At 41.1% G+C, this 25,746-nt stretch overlaps 1 protein-coding gene across 12 annotated transcripts in view; it reads right to left on the reverse strand.

The window, feature by feature from the left end:
• EPB41L3 (erythrocyte membrane protein band 4.1 like 3) overlaps window positions 1-25,746 on the reverse strand; it is a 130,336-nt gene that overhangs the window by 101,143 nt on the left and 3,447 nt on the right. The window lies entirely within an intron of this gene.

Genomic DNA, 25,746 nt, shown 5'->3' on the forward strand with positions numbered 1-25,746 from the left:
GTTGCCTTAACCGACGATCTCCGTAGACAACTGGATCGAGGTGGGTCAGGACTGCTGATCCTTTTAGATTTGTCAGCAGCCTTTGACATGGTCGATCATGATCTTCTGGACCACCGCCTCGCAGACGTGGGGATACAGGGCATAGCCCGTAACTGGTTGTGCTCTTTTATCTCTGGTCGGGGACAGAGGGTGGCACTAGGGAGGGAAATGTCGTCGCGCCACTCCTTGGTGTGTGGAGTGCCGCAGGGCGCAATTCTCTCCCCGATGCTTTTTAACATCTTTATGCGCCCCCTTGCCCAGATTATCCGGAGCTTTGGGCTGGACTGTCACCAATATGCTGATGACACTCAGCTCTATCTGCTGATGGATGGCCACACCGACTCGGCCCCAAACACATTGACCAGATGCTTGGAAGCTGTGGCTGGATGGTTTCGTGGGAGCCGATTGAAACTAAATCCTTCGAAGACAGAGGTGCTATGGCTAGGTCGGGATGGCATGGGGATGAGGGACCAACTCCCTTCTCTTGCGGGGGCCCAATTAGTGCCATTGCCTTCCGTTAAGAGTTTGGGTGTAATCCTTGACGCCTCCCTTTCCATGGAGGCGCAGGTTACAGCAACAGCCAAGGCGACATTTTTCCACCTTCGCCGCATCAAGCAGTTGGTCCCTTACCTTTCCCGCCCTGACTTGGCCACAGTGATCCATGCGACGGTCATCTCCAGGCTTGACTACTGTAATTCGCTCTATGCGGGGCTGCCCTTGAAGCTGTCCCAGAAACTCCAGCGGGTACAGAATGCTGCAGCGAGGCTCCTCACGGGGTCTCTGCCATGGGAGCATATTCACCCAGTGCTTTTCAAGCTGCACTGGCTCCCGGTGGAGTACAGGGTCAGATTTAAGGTGCTGCTTTTGACCTTTAAAGCCCTTCACGGCCTAGGACCCTCGTACCTCCGGGACCGCCTCTCCTGGTATGCCCCACGGAGAGCCTCAAGGTCCATAAATAACAACACCCTAGTGGTCCCGGGCCCTAAGGAAGTTAGATTGGCTTCAACCAGAGCCAGGGCCTTTTCAACTCTGGCTCCGGCCTGGTGGAACGCTCTGCCTCATGAGACCAGGGCCCTGCAGGATCTGATTTCTTTCCGCAGGGCCTGTAAGACAGAGTTGTTCCGCCTGGCCTTTGGCTTGGAGCCAGTTTGATTCCCTCTCTCTCTCTCTCTCTCTCTCTCTTTCTCTCTCTCTTTTCCCTTTCTTTTCCTTCTCCTCCTGCGATGAGGCTACATTTTAATATTTTAATGTTCCATTATTTTAATTGTTGTGTTTTATTTTTGTTTTTAAGTTTGTAATCATTCATCTTGTTTTTATTATTGCTTGTAAGCCGCTCTGAGCCCGGCCTTGGCTGGGGAGGGTGGGGTATAAATAAAAAATTATTATTATTATTTGAGAGCAAATACAATTAGTAAGATGGAAGCATCTAATTAGAGAGGAGAAATTTATTCATATCAAGAATTAAATGAAAGGAGAGGTAATCACAGATTTTGATTATAGCAGTTTATTTTTCAATTAAGGAAACGGGTTTCAGAATAAATTGAGAAAGAACAATTTAAGGGGTAATGTTTCGAGAAACTGATTAAGCAAGAAAAGGGGATATTGACATCTAAGATATACAATATATTAACAGGTATTAACAACTGGTGAAACAACTATTGTGATAAGTGGGGAGTAGAGTTAAAGAAATATGTAGCAGGTAAGATATGGGAAACAGTGAAAACATAATCCTAACCACATCTTTTCAGAAGTAAGTCCTAATGAATTTGATGGTGCTTATCACCAGGTAATAATATCCCCACTGACCTCATCCTGTCCTCAGGCAGGTGCTCCTCCCACCTTCTTACTTATATCCAGTCTCAGCATTGCCCTTGTAGAACTCAGCAGAGAGAAGGATGGAGACAAAACTAGAACTAGTTGGCTCTGTCTCCTTTCGCTATTGGCTCTTCTGTCCCACCACTCCCAATGGGCACCAATGGGACTACTGGTGCCAATGCATCATGCAGTCTATATAAACCAAATTGGATAGAAAAGTTCTAAGATGTCAGCACAAAAGAAGGGATTGAATTTCATTTACTAATAGCGGTTACACCCCCCACACACACACACACCAGGCTTGCTTAGCCTCACAAATAATATGAATTGCTTTAGATAGGAAACATCTAAAGGTTAACTTATTCCCCCTACCCCCTGGTATTGGCATATACATTTTTAAAGTGGCACCAACAGTCTGAAATCTAAATTTGTAGATACAAGTTTATTCTAAAGTTCTTCTTTGTCTATGGCATTCAAGGGCTCCATAAGGTCAATAAATGCAACATAAAATTTGGAGTTCCTGACATACTCATAATTTTCTACGAGTACAAAGTTGTGATCAATAGTGAAACAGACAGTCTGAAAACTGTCCTTTCAGAAATATGTCATATTCCAGGGCCCATTCTTTTGTAAAATATTTGTTGCTTTGCATAAAATTTGACGCATTATTCATCAAACTAATGGGCCTGTAGTTTGAAGGTAACCCTCTTAACAGGCTTTTAAGAAACTTTACTGATATTCTAGAGATATGTAGCCAGTTTGGCTTACTAGTTGGCTGTAAACAATTCTCTACCAGTTTCAGTTATTTTTAAATTCTCACTAGATAGTCCATCAACCCTCAATCTCAACTTAAATTTTCCACCACTGAAAAAATGGATTGGTAACTTCATTGCAAATGAAATGGAAGTGTAGAGACTGTCTGTATATATTGAAGATATTAGAAATGTCATTCCAATGCCATTCTTGAAACATTAGTATATGATGAATTATTATCCTAGTTTCCACTCTGTTTCCAGAAGGTGGCACTAATCTCCAGTTTTCAGCACATTATCTAAATAAAGCCATCTATGTCTCTGATAAGAGATCTTTTATTTCAATTTGTCTCTGGGTTTTCTTTGAAACACAATTGATGTTCCCTTTGAAACTGATATGACCCTAGGAGATTTCAATAAGCAGTCACAATCTAGATGAAAACTTTTTTGTGTGTGATATTTTCATTCCATTGGTTTACCAGATGCTACAATCACCAGTTCTAGGGGGCTAGGTGAACAGGAAGATAAAACCATTCTAAGACTCTTAACTGTAACATGAAATAAATAGCCACTAACCTATTAGAGTCCTCTGAGAGTGTGACAAGCATATAGATAGAGGTGATCCAGTTGACATAATCTACAATATTGTAGTGCTGTTATACAAATATAATAGTGCAACTCAGGAACATCCAGGAAAGCTGAATGTTGGAAGACTCAGGACAGACAAAACAAAGTCTTTCACCCAGCACATAGTTAAATGATGGCATTAACTCTGACAAGATGCAGGGATGGCTAGCAATCTGGATAGCTTTAAAACAGGAGTAGACTAGTTCATGGGACATTTGGCTATCAGTGGCTACTAACCAAAATCACTATGCTTAATCTCCACTGTCAGAGGCAATATGCCTGTGTAGAAAATCATTATAGTCTGATAAACTCCCACCCCCATGTTGTTGGGGTGGCGGGGAGGGGGAGAAAAGAAATTACTTGTAGGATGTCCATATTTTACTTTATATCTGATAAAATTAGAAAACCAAAGTAATAGCTTAGCCATGAAAAGATGAGCAGAACTACTGCTTACTGTGCCTTGAAGATTAGTGCTGGTAAAGTAAACTGAGATACTTTCATGATAGGGTACAGTCACACAATCTTCATCACTTGGCAACTCCAGCAGTATATGTATATCCAACTGTTTTGTAGCTTCCACTGCAATTGCTATAAAACTCATAACCATTCAAAGACATACCATCATGAAATATTACTAACATAGTAATGTAACTTGCCATATGGCAAGGAACAAGAAATAACTGGTTCTCAATGAGAAAGAAATCCTTTTGCAACCAGGGACCACTTTCTTTTCCTACGCTTGATGTTTGCAATATCAACCAAAACCGACTACATGCATCTGATGACCACTACCTAAAGATATGGGGTTGCATCCAAAGTTAGCTGCTATCAGAGTATAACTATTGAAATTAATGGAGATTGCTAACATAAGTTGTTGTTTTTTCCTTAGGCAGGCTACTCCAAGTATGCCTTAACTGGATAAAGCCCATTATATTTATGGAATAGTTGTTTCCATAACACAATTGCCTCAATTGATTGGCTCCTGTGGTGCTTCAGTAATATAGGTTTGTTGAACCCATGAGAGCTGATCTGATCTAACACTAGTACTCTGCTTTCTTCAATCACATCTCTGAACACTAGGAAAATTGGATGGATCTCTGTGCAAATCCCATGACCTAAGTCTCAGGGTTACTGTTATGTTACCAGCCTTTGTTTATCAAGACTTGGGAAGGTTACAGACCAATACACTAAGCACACAACCTTTTCCTATTTCTTTTGTGCTTCTGGGGAATAAATGAATGCAAATATTACTAAGAGCTCACCAGCCATGCGTCTTTCTTAACTCCTGTTTGAACATTCAGCCACCACCTAGCCCTCCACAACCAAAAAGAAAAAAACGCCCTAACTACCTTACAAAAGCCTGTGCTATTTTAGTCAATACCTCTTGCTCTGTGCTTTATTCTAAGACACAAATAAATCATGAAAGGTTTGCTTCGTCATTATACTTGAGCTATAATGTATTCCTTGCAATAATAAATATGTCAGAGCTTTAAATTATTCATCAGAGCATAGTTTGCCAAAATCTCTTGAGCACAGTAGCTATAGTTAATGCTCTTTAGATGCAATAGGATGTATGAATTTGTCCACAAATTGTAACAGAGATGCAAAGTGTTTCTGCAAAATGTAGACTGGAACCATGAAAAGTTGCTGCTCTGTGTAAATGACCCATGGCACTTTCAAAATGAGTATAGGAAAATCTTTCATTAATGTTGAATTTGGCAAGGTGGATGTTCATCTAGTAATGCTAGTTTTACATAAACAGCCACCATTTCAAGTGTGTTGAAATGCCTTTCTACAGCATTGTGATCCAAGTTCACCTTTTGTCTCATGCAATCCCTCCACCCAAACCCTTAAGTGCTCCCCACCAAGGAACCAGATTGTTCCACCTGTACGACCTGCCAAGATGTTCAGGAATTCAAGTCTAGCATGCTCTGGGTTGGTTTGCTCCAAGCCCAGCTTGGTCCCTTGACCCATCTGCCAGATTTTCATAGGTACCAGGAGGCATCTATGGCAGACTAGCCACCCAGTAATTGTTACCTAGTCATTCTCAGAACCTTGTTCTACAGCCCTGACCTAAACCATCAGTTCACAGTGAAACCCAGGAGAGCCACTCCTCCTCCTCTTTGTATAGCCCAAACCCTTACCATGTATGTGCATTTGAGCATCCTTGATGCATTCAGGCCTCCATTGCAATCTAGTGCCACTTCCTGTTCCTTGTACAACAACAGGAACATTCCTTTGCTCTGTGTCTATCATGGCAACAAGTGGAAACTCTTGATCCAAGGCAGGGTAGTATTTGTGTAGCATGTGGATAAATTGTACTCTTTGTAATGATTACATTTTGGTTATTCAAAGCCATTTGAAATACTATATTCCTTTTGAAACCAAATTTCGACCAGTGGTTCTTTCTAATGGCCCATGTAATTAAGGGTACAGTGCAACATCTTCGTGGCATTCCTATGCTCTTGAAATATAATGCCCCCATGGGGGTGTCTTGTATGCATGTTAAGGTGTAATACATTATCAGAAGCACTGTAAAGCTCTGTAACACAGACCTATTGATTTTAATAGGATTCTTCTTGAATAAATGGATTGTATATTGCAACAGAGTTAATTAATCTTGGTAAAGGAGGTTTTTGTTGCAGAGGAAGGAGCATTGCTATTTATTGTCAATTTCTACCTTTAAAAAGCTATGGTAACTAATTCTTAACAATGTATGTTAAATGTACATTCTAACAACATTGTGTCAAAGTAAAAAAACAACAACCATCCCACACTGTTGGCTGAATAATACAAAAGTGATCTGAGGATCAGTGACAGAGTCCAATGCATGGGTAGGCAAACTAAGCCTTGGGGGCCGAATCCGGCCCAATCGCCTTCTAAATCCAGCCCACGGATGGTCCAGGAATCAGTGTGTTTTTACATGAGTAGAATTTGTGCCTTTATTTAAAATGCATCTCTGTGTTATTTGTGGGCCATATGAATTCATTCATATTCCCCCCCCCAAATATAGTCTGCCCCCCCCAAGTTCTGAGGGACAGTGGACTGGCACCCTGCTGAAAAAGTTTGCTGACCCCTGGTCCAACGCAAGGCAGAATTGCTTTGTGATCATACAAGGAATGGGAAATTTTAGGAACCAGTCCCAGGAAAACTTTACTTCTCTTCCCCCACTCTCCCTGGCCACCTTCTAAGTATAATTGAAAGGTAGTAGATACATGGCAATCACTACAAGTTTAAGGCACTCAGCCGTGAAAGTAGAGAGTCAAGTCTCTAGGTAAACAAGGACCTTCACCCCTCTTCCGTTTACAGAAAAGTTTCTGATCTATCACAATGACTAAGCCTAACAAAACATCTCATGCAGGTCACAGTATTCTATCACACTCCACCTGATACTTTTTCAAAACCATATCCTTCAGTTATTTATATAACGGGAATATCACTCCAAAAGGCTTCCAAGCCAGTGATGTAATGACTGCATTCTGAAAGAACAAAAATTAAATAAAATCCTGAGTGGTTGTTTCAACTGAAAGAAAATGCAGTGGTTTTCATTTTTCTAACAAATGTGCTATTAAAGCAGAGATACAAGATTCCTTAGCAAAAATAACTTGTTATTGTTTTTGTCCAAGTTGCAAACTACTTAAAATACCTATCCTGCCCTACTTTGGCCATAAAAACATTCTATTCTTTAATTCTTGTCTGTGATGTATGCACACACTGACATTAGGTTTATATTATCACAATGTCTGGTTGAACTCATTGTGCTATTCAAAATAAGTTCAAACAGACACTGTGATAATATAAGCCTAATTAATGCCAGTGCATGCATACATTACATCTATACATCTTTGCATAGATACAGCATTCATAGATAACAAGCAGTGACGTGAGCAGCAATGCACAATTGCTTTACTAGAGTAATGGCTTAAACAACATGTGCTGTGTCGCTTCTATATTAGCAATTGAGAAAACCATGTTCTAGGTCACTGAGTAAAGGAGCAAGAACATTTCTTTCCATATTCAAGCCAGTTAGACAAGTGATGGGGTATCTCCTCCTCTTAAGCTCCCTCCCTACAAATCTCTACAAGCATGATATAGTTTTCTGTATATCTCTAAGTATTGCAGGAAGCTTTGTTGCAGCCTTAAGTTAATGATTTTCTTACTATCTAGTGAAATTCATCCAAATATACTTTTCATAGCTAAGTTGGCATGATAAATGAACATCAGTGTGCCAATTTGATTATTTGAAAGGGCAAAAGAGTTCTATTAGTTCATGGGTGGTTAACCTGTGGCCCTCCAGATGTCGCTGAACTACAATTCCCATCATCCTGGAAAATTGGCCATCCTGCCTGAGGCTGATGCAGGAACCACATCTGGAGAGCCGGAGGTTACTCACCTATCCACTGGATGAATAGGTGGTCCATTCTTTATCATATTTCAATTTTCACTGTAGCAGAGAATATCGAAACACTACAAAATATTTTTTCTGAGGAAATAATAATGTTAATTCAACAGCTACTTTCATGTGCATCATATTCTTTTTCTTGAAACTTCTACTAGTTTAATCCTACTACTTCAACACTAGGTGGAGCCAATTTCACAAAACTGAATATAAAAGAAGGCAGTAAGGTAACTTCTTATAAACTATACTTACGATATCTGGTCGTTAAAAAAAAACCAACAACCTGGATTTTTTAGTTATTAAAAACCAAACAAACAATTTCACCTGCCATTAAAGTTTTAAATACTACTATAACTGCAAGGACAAAGTAAAATGAAATGTTCCATTTGGAAAATTCATATATTTTTTCAGAATACCTTCTACAAAGAAGGGCATATTTTAACATATGCCTTTTTGAAGTGCCTTAGATTAATGTAAAATTAAAGACAGTTGTATAAGTAAACTAAAGAAAGCAAATATTTACATATCTCTTTTCTTTGTCAATAACTATTTGAATCTTACACAATTTAAGCCAGGGCAACAATTTAACTCACTGATCCACTCCCTAGGTGCTTAGAAAGGGATATACTGTATCAATAGTTCTGCTAGTACTTTTTCACCAAGTAAGATACAGTGGTACCTCGGATTAAGTACTTAATTCGTTCCAGAGGTCTGTTCTTAACCTGAAACTGTTCTTAACCTGAAGCACCACTTTAGCTAATGGGGCCTCCCGCTGCTTCCGTGCTGCCAGAGCACGATTTCTGTTCTCATCCTGAAGCAAAGTTCTTAACCCAAGGTACTATTTCTGGGTTAGCGGAGTCCGTAACCTGAAGCGTATGTAACCTGAAGCATAAGTAACCCAAGGTTACCACTGTATTACATCAGCATCTTAGGCAGGTATGCCAATACAACTATCAAGGGATAGAATAAAGATCAGGAAAGCGTATTACTAACTGCTATCTAAAGGAGCATCAGAGTGGGTAGGTACTGTAGGTACTGTCAAAACAGCTAGTTCAAGTGAAGACAACCTGCAGCGCTAAGCATATTTGCAAAGCCAGAACTACTGTCCAAGTTAATAGGACCTATTGCCTTGTAAATCATTCAGAACTGCTGCTATAGGATCTCTCTGGATATGCCACCACAATTTATAATTCCTCCTGTGAGACTGAGACAATGAAAAATGGTATAATCCATTAATATCAAACAGGGATATATTTCACTACTGCTTGATAGAATGCGCTACAAAGAAGAAGAAAAACCTCATCTCACTCCCCAGTCTGAAAATAACTTGTCAAACCATGCAAAGCGCAAGACATAAAACAGTAACAGAGAGCATTTGTTCATTACTCAGAAGTTTCTGCTGGGCTGATGTACTTTATCAACCTCTTCACCAGCTTAGAGGACAATAAACTTGCTGAAAGTCTAACACATGGTTTCTATAAGCAATGCAAGCTATACTTCTGCTGACAATTTTACTACTACTACAGATTACTTCAACCTTTGAACTCAGCAGGCCACTGACCTCACTGACACTTTCTGCAACAGGCCTGTAGGATCAGTGCAATAAAGATTAAGATAAGCATGGATGCAATTAACTGTGGCCTACTTCTAACTAAGGAGGCAACCCTTAGGACTCTGGCCTAGACCCAGTCAAACAGCAGGTGGGGGAGGGGCTCGCACTGAGTGCTCCTTCGCACATACCAGAAAGTGTTTCACACAGAAAACTAGCAAAACAGAGAAGAGGGGGAAGAGGCATCTATAGTAAGGTTACCAGACGTCCCCATTTCCCAGGGACAGTCCCTGGATTTACAAATCAGTCCCCATACAAAATTCATTGAAGTTGAAAATTGTCCCCAGATTCATTGAAAAAAATCTGGTAACCTTAATCTATAGCCCAAGATGCAATGTAGCACAAGTGGATGTCTGCTCACACAACAGGGTTTCTTATTTCTCTCCTCCCCGCTTCAGCTGGCTTCATGGACCCAAAATCTACAGTGAAGGGTTGGTGGACAATCCAGAGCAGATTCTGAAGGTGTGCTGGGGGATGGAGGGGGGAGAAGATTAAGCAGAAGTCCCATTGAGAAATCAAATTTCCACTGAGCAAACAGACATCATTGGATGTCACCCATTATGTTTTCTTTTAATTAAATGCTGCTAAGGCCAGTGGGACTTACTTCCAGGTTTACCACTTCGGTGAAAAGTTATACAATGACTTGACTAATTTCATTTATATTTAGTGACCAATTAAGAGAAGGTAAAATTAGTTGCCATATTCTGTGTTTGTCATATTGTCAGCTCTTTTCCTATGAAGCTGTTGTGTTTTAGCTCATGCGAGAACTCACTAGCCATAATAGAAACTAAAATGTCCCTCTTACATGTTTATGAACATTTTGTCTGCGCAAGCATTGCAACTTTCCGGGTGGAATATTTTCCCCTCTCCTGCTGACCCCTAGGGAGATAATTCTGAGGAGTATGGGGAGCACGCGGAGGGGGGAAGCTCCATTGTACAAGCAGAAGTCTGCCGGGGGAGGGGTGTTAGATGAATCCCACCCAATATACAGGTTTTCCAAAGCAATAATTTATAGCATGGATTTAATACTCCAGTTCTTGCTGGATTACAACTCCCATCATTGCCCAACTATTTGCTATGATACCTGGGGTGGGAGGGAGTTGGAGCCAACAACATCTGAGGGTCATAGGTTCTGCACTCCTAATTTATAGGAAGAAGAAAAGGCATCAACATTTCCATATGTCCTTAGAATGTGTGCAAAAAGGATTTCTTGATTACCCCATTTTCTGGAACATAGGGCAAGGGGGGAAAATAGTAATTTATCAATTAAACCTACTGTAATAAATTTGGGGGACGTGGGTGGCACTGTGGGTTAAACCACAGAGCCTAGGACTTGCCGATCAGAAGGTCAGTGAGCTCCCGTTGCTCGGTCCCTGCTCCTGCCAACCTAGCAGTTCGAAAGCGCGTCAAAGTGCAAGTAGATAAATAGGTACCACTCCAGTGGGAAGGTAAACAGCGTTTCCATGCGCTGCTCTGGCTCACCAGAAGTGGCTTAGTCATGCTGGCCACATGACCCGGAAGCTGTACGCTGGCTCCCTCGACCAATAAAGTGAGATGAGCACCGCAACCCCAGAGTCGATCACTCTAATGGTCAGGGGTCCCTACCTTACCTTCAAAAGATTTGAAACAAACTCCCCTTCCTGCACAACAGTGTACAGAGATGGCAGTAATATATGGGCTGCGAATACAAGTGGCTATGCATATTTCAAAGCACTACAAAATGTAGGTTTTAGTTTTACAGTGGTTTCCTCAAATCAGACTATAACCCTAAAGACTGCAAATCTGAATCTGACATTTGTTCATTATCAAAGAAACTAGGCTGCTTAGCTCAAAGACACTGGATGAACTGGAGTAGAGTGGATGGGGCTTGAGAAAAGTGAAATGTATATTCTCCTGCCCTCCCCCAACTTAGATGCATATGGACATACACACAGAGCCTCAGAATGAGTACTCAGTCTACAGTGAATAGTCAAACAGTCAAGTAGTGCTCTTCATTACTCAAATTTAATGGGCAATTTCATTTCTCTGCTCATTTCACCAACAGTGTCTAGGAGAAATGCTGCTTTATCCAAAACACTTCAGAACTGCTGGTTCAGTGTTCTCATGGGATTACTCCAATACAGTAGCAGCAACAGGAGGATCCCTGCAATCTAGAAAACTACCTCCTACAGCAAGCATTCAAAAGAGCCAAAGAGAGAGGTGCACCTGAAGGACTGGAATAGAGAATGAGTCAGTAGGCAGGTGATAAAGCAGGGTGACATGGGGGGGGGGGGAGAGGTGCAAGCATACTTCAAGCTTCCAGTGCATTTCATAGTGATTGCCATATGGATCACGTGTATAGCACTGCTTTGTACCTTTTCTTTCATGTCTCTACTTTGACATTGGCAAAGCTTTGAAAAAATTGTGAAGAAGTTCTTGCCCAGCATTTTCTGTCCACTGTTTTGGCATAAGCAGAAACTTGTACAGTACCGGTTAAAGCAGTATCCCATGTAGGCAAATGAGAGCCAAGCTATTTCTAAGAAGCAAGGGGAAGCATTCACTAATCTCCAATCTGGCACAACACTGTGTTAGTATCGCAAGGGGAATAACTAGAAGTCACATGCTAATGTGTGTAATAGGGCCTTAAAGCTTTTTTCTTTTTCTTTTTCTAAAGGAAAGCTAGTCTGCGAAGGGGATTTAAAGCAATGAAAGAGGGATGGGGTTGCTGAAACATTTTCACATCTAACTTCTCTCTGCTCCAAATTGCCCACCAAGTAGCTAATCCCTTGGAGTTCAAATTGCTACTTTTATAGTATAAATTCTCATTCCCAATGTGACTTTGTTTTGTCAAGGAACTGTTAGCCTGGAACATGTAGTTTGCTCCTTATAATAGAACACATGCCCGTGGAGGCAGCCCCATTTCCTTCTCCTGAAGGAAAACGGGCTTTGGAGAGAAAGAACAGATTTGTACATATCAGTCTTTAAATTGTTGCTTAAGAATTTTTATTTTGTTAGCACCAACGGCGCTCCACTGACCTTATGAATCAATTGTTTCCTCATTCTGCTGACACATAAAGTGTGGGCCATAACTTGCTGTTTCTTCCCAAATAGCACCATTTAACTACTTCCTTATCATGAACATCTTCCTGTGCAAGTGTAATTTAGAAACCTTTGCCACTGTAATTTTCTTTGCTTCATTCTCTTTAAAGCTAAGCCTTTATGCGACAGACAAAATACTCATTCATCAGCACTATTATCTCTCCAAGAAATGAAAATGAACAGCTATGGTTTAAACACAAAAAGAAGGGACCAGAGCAAACAACTTATGTGCATACATGAAAAAGAAATAAAAGGGTGTTTTTTAAAAAGAAAGAAAGAAAATCATTTCACATGATTTGTCCACTGCATGCTGTGTCAGGCAAACAGATAAGGAAAAGGAACTTTAAATATAACTCTGTGACAAGTAACTTTGAACAAGTTATAAAGAAGAAGCAATATACCTTCTCACAACAGATAATAATTTCTGCTTCCTGAAAGATTCTGAAGCAACATCCCTACTTTGCCTTTTCCTTAACCTCAGCCACTGCAGGTGTGACACTGGACACAACAGGGCAAGTGCAACAAATTCTATTGATGTGTGGGTGGAAACAGATGGGATAATGGAAAAAGAGAGGAGAGTCATCAAATGAAATGGTGGGTGGACAACTTCAAAGTCCCATTTGGGACTGCTACATCTGTTCTCTGACCATAGGGAGAAGTGGATCAAAATTGGAACAAGTTCTAAAAGGGAAAACTAGAGCAGCATCGTGATGGCATACGTGGGGCTTATTTCAAATAGACAAGTAAAGTAGGTTATTTTGGAGCAGCAGCATCTTGGCCATATTGCAGGCCTAGTGGATTATGTTTCAGGCAGCTCTCTCTTAAGTATCCATCCATTTCAAGCATAAATATTTATTCTGTTGCAAATTAGGATCCATTAGTTCCCAGATCATAAAAAGAGGTCATCAAGACTCAAAGGTTGTGCAGGGCAGGCAAGCTTGGTGAACAGAAAGGTTTGATGACCATTTAAAAAGCATGCTCACCTAAGCAACACATGTTTAATAGTGTGTGTGGGGGGGATACTGCAAGACAGACCCACTTGTGGTGCACCTCCCTTCAGTAGATGGCATTGCCCATAGGATTACATTCCTAACAGAACCAATACATTTCACCATGTATTGGTTTTAGAGCTTGGAGTTTGTTGTTGTTCTGACTTCTCCCCACTTCTTGGTTGTTGTTGTTTAGTCGTTTAGTCGTGTCCGACTCTTCGTGACCCCATGGACCAGAGCACGCCAGGCACTCCTGTATTCCACTGCCTCCCGCAGTTTGGTCAGATCCACTTCTTGGTACCATACCATAAATTTAGATTTGAAGATGAGGGTAATCTCATTAAATGGGATTCCTGTAAGCCACTGAATTCTGAAAAGCTGGGTTGAAATCCATGTTCATCTGAGGTCCAAACTAGACACAAAATACACAGCATGCAGCTTCGTTTGCTTTGTTTTTTCCTTTACTAGTTACAAGCATGGGGAGTCAATTTCTCGTTACAAAGGCACCAGGAAGGAAGGGGAGCTTACCTCTTCACTCAGCAATTGAAATGGGAACATTGCTTGCTTTATTATTTCTTTATATTATGCTAAAAACTCTGTTGTTATTAAAAAAAAATCATTTATCTACCCAGGTTCTCACTTCTTTTCAAGAAAGCAGTTCATATACTAATGGGAGATGTCATATAAAAATGGGGGAGGAGGTGTTCTTTTCAAGTTGATGAACTGAAACACCAAAGGTATCCAAGTGAAGTCCGTTAAAACTGTTTTTAAAACTTGAGGCTTACCATATTTTTCGTCCTATAGGGCACACCGGCCCATAGGATGCACCTCGTTTTTTGGGGGGGAATGAATTTTAAAAAATTATCCCCCCCCAGGCTGCGGCTGCTGCCCCAAACCTTGCGCACACCTGCCCGAAGCACGGGGCACCCTCCAGAGGGCTCCGCGTGCTTCGGGCTGCAGGCTGCCGCCCCAAGCCTCGCGTGCCCGGCGGGACCTCCTGCCGGACGTGCAAGGCTTGCGGACACTCACCCGAAGCACGGGGAGCCCTCCGGAGGGCTCCACGTGCTTTGGGTGGCAGGCTGCCACCCCAAGCCTCGCATGCCCGGCGGGACCTCCTGCCGGGTGCGCAAGGCTTGCGGACACTCACCGGGGCTGCGGACTACTGCCCGCAAGCCTTGTGAGCCCGCAGGAACTCCCGCCGGGCTTGCAAGGCTTGCAGATAGATTCCTGAAGCCTGGAGAGTGAGAGGGGTCGGTGCGCACCGATGCCTCTCGCTCTCCAGGCTTCAGCGAAAGCCTGCATTCGCCCCATCGGACGCACACACATTTCCCCTTCATTTTTTGAGGGGAAAAAGTGCATCCTATGGGGCGAAAAATACGATAAGTCCTTAACACATCTATCAGCTACACTAACTTCCAGTATGTTTTCAGGTCCAATTTAGAGCTTGTCCTACACTCGTGTAGGACCCTGGCAGAGACACATGCCCGACTGGCATGTTCTCTCCCTCCTGGTCGATAGTTCGGGAGCTTCAAAAGCTTTCTTCAGCCCAAACATCACAGTGACCAATGTCAACATGTTATTCTTTTTTATTTTATCCTTTAAAGTCCTGAATAGTTTTGGCCTGAACTATTTGATAGACCACATTCAGTCATACCATCCTGCCTTCACAGAGATCACAATCACAGGCCTTCTTGGTGTTTTTACCATCCAGGTCTCTGACAGTGATAAGCATGGAAGAGAGAACCTCTTCTGTGGTGACTCCACACCTTTTGAACTTCTTCCCAGTAGAGCTGAAGCAGGTACCTACACTTCAGATTTTTTTGAAGGCCTTAAATAATCTGATGGTGTTCTGATTGGTCACCCCAGAATAATTTTTGTTTGTTTGTCCCTGTCACTGATGGTGGATGGAATTTTATTATGTTTTTGGAGTTCCGAGTTAGTTTTTAACTTTGTAAATCTGCTTTATTCTTGATCTTAGTAATGCTTTTTAGGTTTTCTAAAAAAAAATATACTTCAACTTTTCAACTTTTTATTGCTTTGGGTGGGCTTTGTCCAAAAGAGTACTAAATCAATATTTAAAAATAATAAATAATAGATTGCAGGAGGGACCAATTAGTGCACCATTGCTGATGCACAGGTCCTTTTGGACCCAGAAGAAGACACTTATGCACACTCTGCCAATGCACCCGGGGGCCAGGAATGAAACCCCAGCACAAAAGGGTCACCGGAGCCTGTTTACCTTTTCCAGTCCTGATGCCCTGAGTTCAATCATCTCACAGCAGGAATTGCTTTATTGTATGTGGATTTGCATGACTTGGTGGACTAAGAATGGGAAAAGGACTAGACCAGAAACTTCTCCATTTAGCTAGCTATTTCATTATGCTGTAGAACCGCCTTCCCTAACCTGGTGTAGGCCATATATTTTAGAGTACAATTCCCAACATCCGCAGTCAGCATGACCAATGGTGATGGGAATTGTCTAAAGTATCTGGAGGGGTAAAGCTGGGGTAGTTTGCATTCTAGTTCTCAACAGAGAAGAAGCAAAGCCACAGGTGACACTACATTGCACTACCAAGAGCAGAGGTGGTACAGGTGATTTGCTTTGCTATCAGCCTGCAAAACCTCTTCAAGTAGGTCTGCATCATGCAGGACTTGGAACACAGCAGTCAAATAAAATTTGACTGTCCAGGTGTATTGCAATGATACTGAGGTAAATCACATTTATGTTGCATAACTGGTCTTATCACATTTCCAATGAATGCATATGCTTATTACAGTTAACCTGTTTCAGCTCTACTAATGAACTTCGCTGTTATCAGACACAGAACATACTCCTGTTGCCAAGCTTGTCATTCAAGCCTGGGATTCCTCTAATCTCTTTTTTGCTGTTGTTCTTTTACTCTAGACATGGCATGCATTCCTATTATTTCATGGAGAGAAATATATGGCTCTTCATATTTTCAAGACATGCATTCCTATTATTTCATGGAGAGAAATATATGGCTCTTCATATTTTCAAGATGACTTCATTCTATCTTAAGACAAAATCTGCATTTACTTCTTGTTGTTGTTTTACAAACCCCACTACTGCTGTAGCTGCTGGAGTTAGCCCAGGTACAGCTGAACAAAGATAGCAAAATTGCTCACTTTAATAATCACTGCATGACCATAATGCAATATGCAGTGAAACATTATAAACGTACTTTAACACAGAAAATGCTACTATCATACACTCCTAGGCAGAATATTAACAAATATAAAAACAAAACAGTTAGCTCTCAGAAATGTAGACTCTTTGATTCAGATGTTGAGCAAATAAAGTGAAGAAATATGCAACATGTATATTCCTGAGCTCAGGAACCATTACTCTTTCAAGCTGATCAAGGCTTCCTTGCTTCAAAGAAGGATCTGCAGCAGTTCACTTACAGGACTCACTGCTACTCAGTCATGAAATTACCTAGCACCAGTCATGCAGGAAAGCCACTTTAACTGCATTTCTAGCCACATATCAGAAAAACAACAACAATCCCATAGAATGGGTCAGGGAAGAGATTAAAGGTGCAAATGGCATCCCTTGTAGTCAATGGCAAAACTTCCATTGATCTTAATAGGTTTGGATTGTCCCCTAAAGCAGCATAGCAACATATGCTCAACTAGCATGAAAGGTCATATGAAAAATGATGAGCATCATTAAACTCCAGCTCCATGACCTCATGTTAAAGCCATAAGACAAGCAGCTCCGCAAATACAGAGCTAGGATATGAAAAGATTAAGAGACACACTACACATATTTGCACTTGTGAATTTATAACCAGTACATAAAAAATTATTTGTTTGTAGCTCATATGTCAAGCAGTCAATTAATATAAATCTAAGATAATAAGAACACTCTGTAGCAGTATCAATGCACATTTAGAATGTATCACAGAAAATTAAACCAAACAACTATGCACATTTCCCAGTTATTTTCATGCAACTGAAAAATATTGGCAATTATATTACAAACTGCACTCTGGAATCCAGGGAACTATACTAAATCATGTACTTAAATAACACAAAAGTAACATCTCTCATATATTATTAAAATACATGCTTAATTTTAACAATGTGACAGCAGAATGTGCCTTCAGACTGTGTTCTGGACCCCATCAGTGGGATTTAAGACATTGAACATACTGCTGCACCATCCTTAACTATTCAACTAGGATTTGAAACTTCGTGAACTTATTATATCAGTTATTAAACCTGGTGCCCCTGATATACTTATAGTCACACATTTTTTAAAAAATTTGCTTAATACATGGCTAGCTGCACAAGAATACAGATGTGGATGCATGTTCAGATGTACTTTAGAATACACTGCCATTCAGAGAAATACAGAACAGATTAAAATCTATGCTTATTCTGCTACACATTCAGATGTGTAGCAAAATACACATCTAATACACATCTGTGGTTCCCAATACAGCAAGTGATAGGCATGTGCAGGCCTGCTATTAGTGAGAATCTCCCCAAACAGTACTACTGGCCAACGCAAACATAAAAAGTGGGTGTTGATGAGCAGAGAATATGGCATAATATATCATAAATATGACATTCATGTATACATACACAAACATATTTTCTAAACCACACTTTCCTCTAAATTAGAAATACTAAAGAGCCATTTTTCATGTCTCAAAGAAAAATATCTTCATTCCATTACATTTTTTTTAGAACTTACCAATAATTTTGATGTGATGACCATCACCAGACCATTGTAGTATGTTAACATTGTTGTAGTAGTCAGTGAATCGTACGAGTCAGCACATAAAAAAGAAGGGGAGGGGAAACAAGTTAGTAATTTAATAGCAATGTCATCGGTTTATAAATAATACGTTAAAAGATAACAGTCAAGTGCTGGTATCAGTTAATTGCAGACATCAGCTCCATTAGAGACACCATTAGAGATACCAAAAAAATGAGAAAGATAATATCCTTAAATACTGCATTGAGTTGATAATAGTGCAGGAGTAATGAGCTAGACATGGAATGAAAAAGAACATTGTTATAACACAAAGATTGTGGCTGAGGGAACATGTCAATTTGGGGAGTATGGTCAAGGCAAACTAGCCAAAAGATTGAAGCAATAACTTGTTCTAAGTTCAAGCCAGAAGGAGAAACAAGTCCTTAAGGATAACACAATGTTCTGGGAATTGGAATAAAAGAGCTGGACAAGAAATGTAGCAAGAACCAAAAGATTGACATTGTAAGAAAAAGGCACACCAGGAAGGTGGCTCAAAACAAACAAACAAAACACTTCAGGAGGAGGGCTCTGTGCTTGCCCTCCTCTGCCCCCTCAACATTCAGGGGCCCCAAGCCCTTATTCCAGATATTGAGGGGGCTGAAGACCCCTCAGCCCCCTGTAATTGGCACGCCTGATTTCTAGGATAAAGGCAAAACAAGAGGAAAAGTAACTAACAACTGGTACTTTAAAAAGCTGTATTGGAAACAAGCTGATGACTTTGATATTTAATCACTACTACTTATGTTCTCAGATCATGGTCAGAATTAGAATATATTCAAAAACAGAGTGCATGTAACAGTGCCAAGATTTCAAGTGTTCCAAGAAGCCAGTGTTATTGTGTTGTCTGTCACAGTCAATCTGAAAGTTTTGCCCATCTGTTATCTTAGGCCTAAAACTAGCTGACCTTGGAAAATTTATACCACTGCATAAAATGTAAGCCCTATAAGAATTTAAAAGCTAAGCCAAAACACTGGCTTAGTGTTTTAGTTTTAGTCAGAGTAAACCTACTGAAATTAAAATACCGTATTTTTCGCCCCATAGGACGCAGCTAGTTTTTTTGGGGGGGGGGAATAAAGAAAAAAATATATTTTTCCCCCAGGCACGGGGCTGGGGCGGGGGACACCCGAGCTTCCCCCGACCCCAGCCCCCAGAACAGTCAGCTCTCCGCAAGCCTTGGGAGACCGGCGCGACTTCCCTCCGGGCTCCCACGCTTGCGGATATCTGCCTGAAGCCCAAACCAGGTTGGGGAACAGCGGAATGGCGGCGCTGCGCCTCCCCGCTGTTCCCCGAACTTGTGGAGCTGGCGGCGGGGAGAAGTACGCTTCTGCCCACCACCAGCCTCCAAACCAGGTCGGGGAACCGAAGCCCGGGGCGCGCTGTGCAGCGCGCCCCCTGCTTCCGGCTGCAGGCTGCTGCCAGCAAGTCTTACGAGCCCACGGGAACTCCCACTGGGCTTGCAAGGCTTGCGGATAGCTTCCTGAAGCCTGGAGAGCGAGAGGGGTCAGTGCGCACTGACCCCTCTCACTCTCCAGGCTTCAGCGAAAGCCTGCATTCGCCCCATAGGACGCACACACATTTCCCCTTCATTTTTGGAGGGGGAAAAGTGCGTCCTATAGGGCGAAAAATACGGTGGTGAATTTGGCCTTAACATAGTTGTGTTCATTAATTTCAGTGAGTCTACTCTGAGTAAAACGTAGCTGACAACCACCTAGTATCACGATTATATACCTGGAAATCTCTAAACCACCCAGGACATGTACCAAAAGCAGTAGTTACTTGTCTGCTAAACAGCAAGCTCGGGAAACCCTTAAAGTTCACACAAGACAGCAGCAATATAAAATATACTTAGGGGAGAAATCACCTAAAGCATTCCTGTCCTGAGCCACTAAAACACTGAGTGCATACAAAAACCTAGAGCCAACTCAGACTTCTTAACTGCCACCCAGAGGCCACTTTTACATTTCCTCAGTTGGCTATAGGCACAATATAGAAAGCTGTGCATGTGCAGTTTAGATTAGTAGTAGAGGTAGTAGTAATAGTAATGTGACTTGTTGTACATCGCCATAGAACATTTTTGTTTTCGCTATCTGTGATGATCGGGAAAAGGTGGGGTATAAATAATTAAATATTAATAATAATAATGGGGACAAAATGGATGGTGCTACATGAACAGTGTATGGTACTATTTTTTAAATGTTCCTCCTTTTTCTAAATCAAAAACGAAAACAAAGCCCTCCTGCTCTACAAATTAAAACATAAGTGCATAACCTCAAAAAGTGAGACTCTGCCTAGTCCTTTCCCATCATGTTTCATCATCATCATTAGTAGTGAGTCTGATTCACAAAGGAAAACATGTTTTTAAACTGATTTCCCATCCTTTGTTTGACGCCCAGAACTCTACTATTATAGTCTGGTCATTCATGTGTATAGCAAATAAATAATTGAAGGGGGTCAAGCAGGGACAGGCCACTAGCTACATGCTTCTCCCATCACTGTTCTCATAACTGCTCAAGTTGTGGAAGGTGACTGCCTGGAATGGTAATGTATCCATGGAGGTTTCTCATGATTTTCCAAAGTTCTAAAAGATGTGGAGAACCTCCATAGGCATAAAACAATCCCTGCTTGAGGCAATCACCTTCCATGAGTCAAAAATGACTATGGACAAAAAATGAAGGTAGTGTGCTTATCCCTGCTGTATTTTGTGTGCTGTCTCTGTATTAACTTTTCTCTAGTTGCAACACCTAAAGAGGAGTCTGCATTCCTCAAGCACCCCTACAATTTCTAATCAAGTGCTAAGGGCATAATTTGGATAAGCCCATGACAGGTCAGACAGAAAGCCATGCTACAGAAATGGGTTCTCCTAGAGAAGCTGTTCACATTGGCAGGAACACTGTTTTTTAGGCATTATAGAGCCCAATTGCTCCCCGCACAGCAAGTAGCTAAATGCTTCACGGAACACTGGTGTGCCAATTCTGTGTCACTCTTGTCATTTATTCTAAATATAAATCTGAAGAGATTCAAAATTACGCTTCTACTTTACATTCCTGAAATAGCTGTCAAAACAAGAGATTAAATGGATTAGTTTGCTATTGTAGTCACACTGTTCACTTACCAAGTCCTGAAAAATACTTGCTGCGAACTACTGAAAACAATGCTTTCTCAGCTGCCTAAGCATATAGGTTTGTGTGTGTGTGTGTGTGTAATATATTAAGCTGTATATAAGGAAAAAAAATCTATATTTTAGGGCATGGGATACATTCAGTAATTTATTAGCCAGTAGCATTAACTTTTTTCTCTTAAGGAAGGGAAATGAAGGTTGTAAATTGTTGATCTTCATTACAGTGTCAGGAATTTTTGCCTTCTATCTTACAATGAGGAGGGCTTTATGTCTCCAAATAGTCTTTTCAGCTACAATAGGAGAACAGAACAGCTATCTATTTCCTGATATTACCTTTCTTCAAGCAAGCAAAAGACTTTATCTAGCCAGTATAAAATCAAGTGATTATATTTTGCAAAGCATTTGAAATCAATAGTTTACTGAGAAAATGTCCACGGCAAGATATATTCAACATTTCCAGAATTTCTGGAGCCATACATATATTTCTCAAAAGAAAAAATAGTACATAAAATTGTACTGTTCAGAATACTTCATGCATTTTGGATATGCACATTCATTTTATTAGAGCAATACAAATAAGCTGGAGTTAGGAATGCTTTGGAAGAAACAAGAATGAAATCAATCAACCCTGCTAAAACTTTGCAATTTCCTGGGGGCATACACAACTATCCTCATACATGCCTGAGGGTCTGTAACCTAGTAAAAGGTTATGTGTGGTGCTTTTAACCTTTGCTGCATCTGCATCGTGGTGGAAGGTATTTGGTTAAGCAAGATTAAGCAAAATGTTGGCCCAAACAATGCTGTTCCTGGATCCAAGACCTTCAAGAAATTCACTGGAGACCTACTACAGTCCAGGGTGCTGTGGTAGACAGTGGTGGAACTTCATGCTCTGGCACCGGGGTGTGTGTGTGTGTGTGTGTGTGTGTGTGTGTGTGGAGAGCAGGCGGGCGTCCCGGGGGCGTGATGCGCCGCCCGCAGGGGCGTAGTGTGCGTCCTGGGGGTGTGGCACCCAGTGCAGGGGGGGGCAGCCGCGATAGCACCCGACCAGGATCACGCTGTTGGGGGCAGTGCGCTCCCCCTGCACTACTCTTCCTCCGTCAGTGGTGGTAGACTCACCCTCATATCCCTCAAGATCTCCAAGGCAGAGAGAATATGACTGGATAATCATGGAATGGAGAAATGGTCTGGGTGCTTGGAACAATGCTTTCATCACCCTCTAAATGTAAAAAGTTCAGCCTTCTTTGTTCTCTTGGGACAATGACATGAAAGGATAGCTAGCAGGAGTAACAGTGGAGAAAATCTCAAGACTAATCTGATGGGTTAGAACTCATTCTGTAGCCTACTCTGTAGCAGTGATGATGCTTGTGTCAACACAGCCAGTAAATTATATCATCCCAACAGAGTGACATCCATTCAGAGCTGACCTAAATGGTGTTACATATCAAACTCCCATTAGCTTGCTGTTACTAGTTTGTAAAACATCTTGCCAGTCAAGATGCTCACAGTTGCATTAGATTCCACACTGAGCAGAGTATCTACAGCTGTGACTCAGGTGTCTGGTTTTCCTATGTTTCTTCAGCCTAAGGATGTGGACAAGCTGCCTGAAGAACTGAAGCCAAACAGTTCTTCTTTGGATCCATACCCATCTTGGCTGAATAAGAACAATGTACCAGAGCTGAGTATGTTTCCTTGGATGGGGAATATGTTCTAATTCCAATACTAAAAGAAAGATTTGTGAGCCCTCTTTCACCTCCACTATCCTTATTTGTTACCAGCTAGGTTTTAACTTCCCATTTTTTAAGTAATGTGTAGGAGAGAGTGGTGGCAACTCAGCTGCAGGTTGGATTTAGATCTGTTCCAGCCTGGCTTATTACAAGGCTGAAACCACCTTAATGACTTTGGCCAGACACTGCACAGGGGGGAGTCTTCCCTGCTGGTTCTGCTGTACTTCTCAGTGGCTCTGATATCATCCTTTTATAGGATTTCCTGCAGCAAACGGAGCAAGCGGGTGAGTTGCCAATGGGTTACCTTCCCAGAATTTCTATCTTCAAGCATTTCTGCTGTAGTCTGATCGTGGAAGTGATGTCAGGTTGATGATGAAGCACCTTCCACATGGTTTGAACTGTTCAATGTCCCACGCAGAATGGCTGCCATTGTATCTACTTTGTTCCTCGGCTAAGTGTGGGGAGTAGCACATACACGGCGCCTTCTTCCTATCTGTTATATACTGTCAATTCGTACCATCTCCATCTCTGTATAACAAAAGTTATGAAGCTGAAAATGTTGGTTCAGCTCCATGCAGCAATTTTAGGGGCAATTAGTTCTTCAGCCGACACTGAAATTACAATTTTTCAGGCATCACGTCAGCTGTGAATATTTTGGAGCACAGTGGATATGCTATTTTTATAATGTATAACAGAACCCTTCATCAACCCACCTTCCTTTTCCCCCTCTTTTTTTCTGAAATATCTGTTATTGGCCTAGAGTGCTAACTGCCCAAGAACTATTACTTCCCAACTTATTTGATAGTCAGAGAAGCAGCACATTATCCCACTTCATGGTAGAACTATATATTTGGTAGCTCATTCGTCAATAGGCAGAATACAAATAGTGCAGGTAGAAGTGTGAAAAATGCTTTGGATTTTTTTAGAACATTATGACTCATATTTTATCCATCCAAAGTATGGATGAGAAAAGTGAGAATGATTTAGCGATAAATGAATCATATCCACCAAATATGCACATTGGAAAAACTGGAAAAGGAAACAGAGCAATAAAACCTTGATTCTGCAGCTATAATGAATAGGGTTTTAGTGAGCAACTCACAACACAATTGTCATGCTCCTACACAGAAGAAAGTCCTATTGAGGTCTATGGGACTTACGCCCAAGAAAGGGTATAGTATTACAGGCTCAATAGTAAAGTCAAATATTGAGGTTTGTTGTTTACTTTTTTTGCTGTAACAATACACACAAAAGGACACCACAGAATTATTGCATGTTTGGATTATGCATCTAAATTGCCTCTAGAACAGAAAATTTCTAAACATAATGTAGTATTTAACAAGCCCCCTGCAAAAAGAAGTTAGGCAAACGAGGCTGCAGTTCTGTACCCACTTAACAGGGAATAAAATCCCTTGAATTTAGTGGGGCTTACTGCTGAATAGGCATGTATAGGATTGCACTGTTATTCTCTTACACACACACAGTTCAAAAAAAGAAAACTGACATGTTGTTCCCTTACAGATTTTACCCACAATCTAACAAAGTTGGAGGCATTCAGCAATGTGTCTAATTCTAAATAGGCTTGTTATCATTAGAAAAATAAGCATTATTTGTGTAATCCTATATGGTTACTCAGAAGAAAGTCTTTAGTTTTAAGAGGCTTCTGAGCAAAATTTAGAAATAATTTTAGTCATTATTGTGGGTTGTTTTTTTTTTAAAGAAAAATAGTGAATAGTATATGTGGCATAAAATTCAAAATGTCAGTCCCAGATTTTGCCTCATTATCATCAATGTCACTGCCATTTTTCTATTCTTTGCTTGATTTCATGCTGTTAAACCTCTTATCTGTGCATCAGTGTGATCAGGATTATTCAGCAGTGGCAGCTGCTGAATAAGGCCAAAGCATTTCAGTTGATTTCTGAAACAACTGCATTTCTAACCTCTTTTGACCCACTCTACAGACTAAACAGGAGTTCAAAATTTAATTTCCAATCTTGTTCAATGTTTTTGTCACTCACAATAATGTTAAGCTAAAAATGTGTCAGTGTTAAAACATTGATCTCCTTCCTCCCCCCACCCTTTAGAAGTGCATTTATGCTGCGATCTACAAAGAGACACTAATATGATCAACTTACAGGGATCAACAACATATGTGGTGTTGCTTACATTACAAGAGCAAATAATGAAGCTATATTTAGCCTCTTATAAAACATTCTGAGTATTTGGGCAATGGTAACCATTACATACATAAAGACTTAAGTGGATACAGTGAAATTAAAAATAGAAGCGTTGGGGTTCAGGAACCATTCTCCGTCTAAACATATCCATAGATCAATCAATGTAAGGCACAGATACTAGTAGTCACATGAAATAAGGGCTTTCTAGTAATTAATAAACATTGTACTGTTCAAATGCAAGCTCAGATATGGCACGAAATCTGCTTTGGCCTGTGAAATAATGTGTCTGTCTGTCGGGGGGAGGGGCGCAATCACTCTTACAAGTGCTGCTCCAAGACTCTTAGCATGCTTAATACCCTAGCTGGCTGTGACATGAGGAGGGGGACAAAAAACTAGGAGGGAAGGTGGAATTGAATGAGTGCCCTGGAAGATGGCAGCACCAGCTGACTGGAAACCTTAACAGGAACACTCCACACCACAACATTTTGTTGGGTGTCTCTCTTGGCTCACCGATTCTTTAACTGCTTTAGAAAAATGGATAAGGAAATGGGTCTTGCAAAATACATCAGAGTTTATGTTCTAAACATGTCACAGACCCATTCACTGAAGTCAGTAAGTAATTGCAGGCAGTAG

Source organism: Podarcis gaigeae (genome assembly GCF_964106915.1).
Source record: "Podarcis gaigeae genome assembly, chromosome: 7".
Classification (NCBI taxonomy): domain Eukaryota; kingdom Metazoa; phylum Chordata; class Lepidosauria; order Squamata; family Lacertidae; genus Podarcis; species Podarcis gaigeae.